General features: G+C 36.7%; 1 long non-coding RNA gene across 1 annotated transcript; it reads right to left on the bottom strand.

The window, feature by feature from the left end:
- Positions 1–1,391: 1,391 nt before the first annotated feature.
- Positions 1,392–3,187, bottom strand: LOC149404579 (uncharacterized). The gene is made up of 3 exons (XR_016294096.1): positions 3,141–3,187; positions 2,545–2,605; positions 1,392–1,672 (listed from the first exon to the last, which is right to left on the bottom strand). It is a non-coding gene; the product is annotated as an uncharacterized LOC149404579 (long non-coding RNA).
- Positions 3,188–8,695: the final 5,508 nt, after the last annotated feature.

Below are 8,695 nucleotides of genomic sequence, written 5' to 3'. Positions count from 1 at the left end.
AAAACATGGCGCACATGAAGAAACTGCCAATACTCAAGATCAAAGAAGATTGACCTTTTATTCCAAGGAAATTTTGAATCTTCCTTTTCTTCAACTTTCTTCTTCTTTGAACATTTCCCATATACATATTGAATTCGAGATACCTTCTCGAATACTTCACTTCTAGACAGACATTTAGGAGCGTCGCCGAATTCTCGGAAGCCATTAAATGCCTTCATTGCTTTTCTGTACGGATGGTAGCGATGCAAAAAATTTCCATGACCCTGATATACGACCTTCTTACTGTGATGAAGATAGACACTGTGTGTGTCCTTACCACATATAGGACATGCTTTTATAGCCTTTTACAACACAACCGCTCAAATTTATGTAGGCTGGAAAATCATTTATTGTCCATAGTAAAACGACTCTAAGGGTGAATGCTTCACTTAAATGCGAATCAAAAACCTCAACACATGTGGTCCATAACAATTTTAGGTCCTCCACGAGCGGTTCTAAGTATACGTCAATGTCGTTTCCCGGTTGCTTCGGACCCGAAATTAGTAATGTTAACATAATATACTTCCTTTTCATACACAACCACGGAGGAAGGTTATCTGTAAGCAACGTAACAGGCCACGTACTATGTCGACTACGTACTAAATCCAAGATACGGATTAATCCCATCAGCCACTAGAGCCAACCGCAGATTTCTTGGTTCAATGGAAAAATCAGGCTACTTGTGATATATCAACTTCCACGAAGCTGGATCGGCTGGATGTCTCAAATATCCGTCGAATTCTCTACCGTTTGCGTGCCAAGTCAGATTCTTTCCTATATCCGGTGTACCATACATTCTTTTAAATCTGGGAATAGGAGGAAAATACCGCAAGACTTTCGCCGGGACACCTACTCTAGGACTGTTGGAACCTTTTGGCACTATCCACCGAGAGCAACCACAAACAGGACAAACATCTAAATCCATCTTGTCCTTTCTAAACAGAACGCAATCATTAGGACAAGCATGAATTTTTTCATATTCCATACCCAACGAACACAACGTCTTCTTCGCCTCGTAGATAGACTTCGACAAGTGGTTTCCTTTCGGAAACATGTCACCCAACGAACACAACGTCTTTGTGACGACCCGACTTTTCGGATCATCTTACTTTACTTATTTATTTTACTTATCTAAATTATGTATAAAAAAATGAGGATTTTATTTTCTATCATATAATACCTTTACGAAACCGTAATCTGGAAATTCGCGGATTTTTTTTTTTTAATACATACATTCTCAAATACCATAAAACAATAAAATCATACTAGTCCTTGTCAAAATAATTTGGTCAGAAGTATAACAAATAAAAATAAAAACTAAACTTTAAGCTTTGATCATGGTAAATCTTTGACTTGAAAATATTTGACCTTTACTTGAAAAGTGGTATTTTTAATACCAACTTAATAGAAAATAAATTATAATAAATTTGTTAATCAAGCTAAGGATAAAATGATACAAAACTATAACATACAACTTAATCTATATTAAAAAATTTATTTTAGAAATTATATTAAATCTAATTTATCTATTATGCTTAGCGAAAGTCTCTCTTACGTAGTTGCAACCATAACCCGACCATCTTGCTATCGACGCCGCTGGTCCATACTCATCACTTAGCAGTAAGTTGTTTACCTACAACACATACGTAAAATTTTCGTGGAAATGAGCTATCGCTCAGCGAGAACAATATAAAACTCACAAAACAAGATGAGTAATGCAATGCATGAACCGGTTATTAGTATTTTCATTCTAAAGGTGAAATGGTCTTTCTTAACATAAATCTTATCATATTTTATTCGGGGCTCCCCTAGAGTAGTCGTACCAATTTCAGTGTTCACTTTAGAGACAAAGATATGGGGTTGCAAGGTCCCATACTTTGCTCCGTATTATAAACTTATAACATATGAGAAATTTCCCCATTTGGGCCCGTCAGTCGGCTCGGGAAATTCTCCTTGAGACCTCCGTAACTCGAGGCGGTACGACTCTCTTACTTATCTTTTCACTTTATTGTTTAGGTGACATGCAAATATGACATGTAATATACATAACCATCATACATAACATCAGACGTGACATGATTATAACATGACATGACATAGCTTACCAATGCATATGAAACATAACATAGCTCAACTAGAAAACGTTAATTAGCATCTCATACATCATACATAAATTTACTTAGCATAAAGACATGCCCAAACATCCACATACATAATGTCATATAAATTTAAAAAATATGTCATTAATACTCCATCATCATCATTTATCATATCATAACATATCATAAGGTAAAATGCATAAACGTAGACATGTAATCATCGCATAATATATAACAACTCATATATCATATCATCGTACTTAAGCATATCGTATCATGTATCACTTGGCTTATAATAACTATAAACAAAACCATATAATACTATCTAACAAACCACGTCATGAATCACAAAACTCATCATAATTTTATTTAAAACTAATATGTGCTGCAGTGAGATTGTTCTCACCTGAAGTGGAAATTACGATCTTTGATCGGGAACGATTTAAACGCTCGAGTTGATTCGAAACCTAACCGGAAGAATTAATAATTGAGATTTTAGTTCATAGTTAAAATCTATATTCTGGACAATACTAGGCTACTGGAAAAATTCAGAATCCAACGTTAAGTGAAAATACTAAAATGCCCTTAGATATGAAATATCGAGAAAATAAACTTGTTGAAATAAATTCTGGAAAAATTCCAGAAAATGTAAAATAAGATTTTGAACAGTTTTTCCTAAAGTGACACGGTCAAAAACAACGTTTCACAATTTTTTAAAATTCATATACATAAGATATTAATAAAAAAAATCAAATAATTATATTCTTTTGTACGCTCAAAATTGGAACATCATAGTAAAAATAGGCTAAAGTTTAATTGTATAAAAATGTCGAATCAAAATCATAATCGTAGCTATTGAAAACCGATAAACATATTTGTAACTTCTCAAAAACCCTTGCAAAACAGAAATCATTTTAATGATTATTGTTCATAAGAAAGACAACCTAACAACCAAATTCATCAAAAACTAATGGAAAAAGATACGTTACATAGGAAAAATACCTCTGAGGGAGTTGAAAAGAAAACTCCTTGAAGCTTAATAGAACCCAACGTATGATGGGGGAAAAAATGCAAAAGTCTACGTTTCTTTAGTTTTGTATAGAAAAGAAGAAAATGGAATGGGGAGAGATAACAAACCAAGGATGAGAGTGTGTGTCAAAGAAAATAAAATGATATTATGAACGACATTCAAGAGCTAGCTATAGTGAGAAAAGCATTTCAAAAGAATAATTAATTGGCTGTTATAAATGTCTAATATTAATACCATTAACTCTCCACTTTATTTCTTTCAAAAGTAAACAAAAAGTATATTGCTACTAACGCCTCAATGTATATCCGGATACCCATATTCATATATATGAATGATAAATCTATATACTGATGCCATTACTAAAAAAATATTATCATTATTACTGCTATCTTAATTGATAACGAAACTCTTTATTCCTTATATTATATATATATATATATATATACATATATATCTCGTATGGTTATATATATATACACATATATATCTCGTATGATTATTAGATGTATGAGTAATATCATACACACACACACAAAAAAGTACCAATACTACTTCATACGTATACTGCTATTAATAAGAAAAAGTATCATACATGATTATAATTATGAAAGATAAATTCTAAAATCAATCATAGCTATATATATACATACATATATATATATATATATATATATATATATATATATATGATTTAGTCTAATATATTACGAACAATACATTGAAAAAAAAAATCTAATAACTAAACTTAAAATACTCAAATCACACACAAACAAGCGTAAATCATACGTAGCGTGTAGTATATAATTCAAACGTGATATATTACATTTTTTCATATGGTCAAGTTTCGGGGTTTCACAATCTCCCCTACTTATTAGAATTTTCGTCCCGAAAATTAATATAAAAATTTGGGACAAACCATGGAGATATTTCTTTGGCAACACTAAAATTCTAAAAAAAAAGGTTGGGATATCACAAAATCATATATTCTCCGCGATTCCTAGTAAGTTTTTCTATCTTATGATTCTTCTAAAGTACCTTGACTAGTGGAATCGCTATAGTTCTTAGGACCTTCTCTCCACGATCAATAATTTCGACTAGCTTTTCCTCAAAACCTTAAGTCTTTATGTACTTCAATAGGCTCTTGGATCAAAAACATTTTTGGATCGGGTAAAAACAATGTTTGAGCATCGATACGTAAAACACTGCGTACCAATGCTAACTCGTAATTTAGAGCTAGACGGTAGGCTACTTTTCAATTTTTTTTTTGTGATCTCGAAAGGGTCAATGTACCTCGGGCTCGATTTTCCCTTCTTGCCGAATCTCATCACCCCCTTGAGAGGTGCTACCTTCAAGAATACGAAGTCTCCTACTTGAAATTCCAGTGGTCACCTCCTCTTGTCAGCGTAGCTCTTCTGTCGACTTTGGGCAATTCCCATTCGATCTCGTATCTTCTTGATGGCTTTAGTGGTATCTCGAATAAAATTTGTCTTCTCGAGGCTATTTTCCCCGGATTCGAACCAGTGATTCAGAGAACGATACTTTCTACCATTAAGAGCTTCATATAGGGCAACTTCGATTGAAGCTTGGTAGCTATTGTTGTATGAGAATTCAATAAGTGGTAGCCTTGTATTCCAACTCCTACCGAAATCCATGATACATGCTCGTAGCATATCCTCAAAGGTTTGAATAGCCCTTTCCGATTGGCCATCCGTCTGGGGGTGAAAAGCAGTACTGAACTTCAGTTGCGATCCCATAGACTTTTGCACACACCTCTAGAAGTTAGAAGTGAAACGAGCGCACGATCTGAGATGATGGACAAAGTAACGCCATGTAGTCTCACTACGTTATTAATGTATAGTTCAGCCAACTTCTGCACGTAGTACGTGACTTTCATCGGCATGAATCTGGCAGATTTGGTCAAATGGTCCACCACTACCCATATAGCATCATAACCCTCATTTGTCTTAGGTAACCCAACCACAAAGTCCATTGTGATTTGTTCCCACTTCCCTTCAGGAACCTCGATTGGTTGTAATTCTTCAGCTGGTCGTTGATGTTCGGCCTTCACTTTCTGGCATGTAAGGCGTTTACTGACAAACTTTGCAATGTCGCCCTTCATTCCATTCCACCAGAAGTGTTCTCGAAGGCCTTGATACATCTTCGTGGACCCTGGGTGGACTGAATATGGAGTCACATGTGCTTCGGTCAAAATCTGTCTTCGTAACTCATTTTTGTTGGGTACACGTACAGATCCTTCCATTGAAAAAGAGTACATCATTCTCCGCAAGAGAAAATTTTGACTCCTGACTTTCCAGTGCATTGTCCTTCAGCCTTGACATCTCAGGATCACGTCATTGCGCCTCTTTGATTCTCTCGAAAAGATCTGATTTTAAGGTCATGTTGGTTAATCTCCGGGTGACAATTTCAACTTCCAAGTTGTTGATTTCGTCAATGAGTTGAGGAGATAATGCATGCATCATCGATAGCCTAGTCTCATCTTTCCTACTTAACGCATCAGCTACCACGTTTGCCTTTCTAGGATGGTAATGGATACCACAATCATAATCCTTAACCAATTCTAGCCACCTTCTTTGTCTCGTGTTCAACTCTTTCTGAGTGAAAATGTACTTTAAGCTCTTATGATCGGTAAATGTCTCACACCACGCACCCTACAAGTAAGGCCTCAAAATCTTGAGGAAAAAAAAACATTGCAGCTAACTCAAAATCATGAGTAGGATCATTCCTCTCGTGGTTTTTGAGTTGTCGAGACGCATAAGCCACTACTTTGCCGTTTTGCATGACCTAGCTTTGATGCATCGCTGTAGATAGACAAAGGTTCTCTACTTTCAGGGACTATAAGGATTGGAGCGGTGGTGAGTCTTATCTTCAACTCGCAAAAGCCATCTTCACACTTCTCGGTCCACTCATACTTCTTATCTTTCTTCGTGAGGGCGGTGAGTGGTGCAGCTAATGTAGAAAATCCTTCCACAAATCTTCTATAGTAGCATGTTAAACCAAGAAAACTCCTTATCTTAGTCGCACTTAGAGGTGGCTTCCAACCATTCACGGATTCTATCTTGGAAGGATCGACAGAGATTCCATCTTTAGAAACCACGTGTCCGAGAAAATGCACTTTATCCAACCAAAATTCACACGTCGAGAATTTGGCATACAGCTGATGTTGTATCAGCATCTGGAGTGCGATTTGCAAATGACCCTCGTGGTCTTCGGCGCTCTTGGAGTAAATCAATATGTCATCGATGAAGAAAAAATAAACTTATCCAAGATGTCACTAAAGATCCTATTCATCATGTCCATGTATGTCGCTGGAGCGTTAGTGAGTCCAAAAGGCATGACAGTGAACTTGTAATGACCATAGCGGGTGCGAATAGCTGTCTTCGGAATGTTGTCCTCCTTGACGCGTAATTGATGGCAGCCGGATCGCAAATCTATCTTTGAAAATACCTTCGCCCCCTTGAGTTGGTCAAACAAGTCATCAATCCTTGGAAGAGGATACTTGTTCTTGACCGTTACCTTATTTAGCTTTCAGTAGTCAATACGCATGGGGAAAGACCCATCCTTCTTTTTGACAAATAGAACGGGTGCTCCCGAAGGTGAATGACTAGGGCGGATAAATCCCTTATCTAACAACTCTTGGAGTTGTGATTGTAACTCTTTGAGTTCGGCAGGGGCCATACGACAGGGTGCTTTGGAAAATGGACCTGTTCCAGGTAGCAACTCGATTGCGAAAGAAATCTCACGTTCGGGCGCTAAACCAAGGAGATCTTCAGGAAAAACATCAACATATTCCCTCACACTAGCACATCTTGTGGATTTGCTTCAACCTCATTCGTCTTGTCCACTAACACGCTAGGAATCCATAACACCCTTTACTCATCAATCTTCTAACTTGTAACACTGACACTATCATCTTTGATTTCTTGTGTGGCCTTCCTACAAAGGTGAACCCTCTTCTTGTTACCGGTTTGAAGATTACTCTTTTGTGGCGACAATCGATCATTGCATTATTCTCGCCTAAGAAGTCTATACCCAAGATAGCATCAAAGTTTTTCATTTCTAAGACAATGAAATCACTCTTTAGCTCTTGTCCACCTATAAATATCGGTACTCCTTCCAGATAGTACTCCGATAATAACTCATCATCAGACGGTAATGTCTTCATGAAAACCTTATTAGTTTTCACTACACTATCGCCTAATTTCCTAGCCAGTTCTAACGAAATAAAGCAATACGTGGCACCAGAGTCAAACAATACTAAAGCGTCAAATGAGCTATAGGAAGCTGACCTGCTACCACATTCGAAGAACTGGCTAGAGCATCGGCGTTGGTGGAAGCGTATAGATGCGAGCTTGTTGTGGTTGTGGCATTTGGGTGGCTGTTGGTGCTTCTAGACGACCCAAGGAGATTTGTTGCCCTTCTAGTACAGTCGGCATGTAGTTGAGTCATCCGTTCTGATTGAGTTGTTGATACTGTCTGTTCTGAGCGAAATTTGGTTTCAGACAGTCTTTGAGAAAGTGACCATGCTGACCACACTTGAAGCAAGTCAAGGTTCCTCTCCGACACTCTCCAGGATGCATCTTTCCACAAGTCTTGCATATTGGAAAATTTATGCCTTCTATCTTAACCTTGTTGTTGGCGTTACCCCTATTACCGGGATGAGTCCTTTTCTTCCCATTCCCATTTCCTTAGGGTTGCGCCCTGAAGCCTTGATTGTTGCGGTTAAGTTGGTGGTTATTTGGTTGGTTTGGCTTCTTATTGGCGTCAGCACCCTTGTTTTGACATCTATCTTCTTTCCGAGCCTTATAAAATTGGGCTCGTTCCTCCTTCACTTGGATCATGTGATATTCAAAACTCGTAGCATATGATAAAATCTAAGATGGTGGAAGATGGGTTACTTCCCTTTAACAATGGATTTATCCGAATCAGCTCAAAACACCCTCATCCTTTTTCATCTTCTTCGCTTGGTGTATTTTGTTCCTCAATTCCTATATCTTAGTTTCTTGAGCTTTGAACCAATTGAGTAAAGTGGTGTCTAGAACCACTAGCTTTGGTCGAGCTATCAAGGCATGAAACTAAGATAGTGCTCTTAGTAATCTTTTAGATGTACCAACTTAACTGAGATCACACTTCTGGTATTTCTATTCACACTAAAAAAAAATTCTTCACATATTGCCGTAGCAGATTTCATTTGAACATGAAATAAGACATACTTATAACATAAGATGACATCTTTTAGGCCATTGAGAAAAAAAAAATCCATAACAAAAGAAGTGTATAAATACAATTGGAATGAGAGTAATAACATCTTGTAAATAAGGAAAATGGAGTGGAGTTTTGATCGTCAATGACGACGCTCCAATTATCCATAAAATAGACAAGTCATTACTTGTCAAAAAAAAAAAAACCATCTTGATCTCTAGCTCTTACATAAACATGACTACTGATTTCAAATCAATAATAAAAAAAAATTGTAACTAAAACATATTAAACTTACTTGAGTAGGGGA

This window comes from Urtica dioica, chromosome 2, assembly GCF_054948205.1.
Source record: "Urtica dioica subsp. dioica isolate 48M chromosome 2, U.dioica_male_clone48M_v1_H2, whole genome shotgun sequence".
Classification (NCBI taxonomy): domain Eukaryota; kingdom Viridiplantae; phylum Streptophyta; class Magnoliopsida; order Rosales; family Urticaceae; genus Urtica; species Urtica dioica.
Note: the sequence above shows the minus strand (reverse complement) of the source record. Positions and strands in the feature narration are given on the sequence as shown.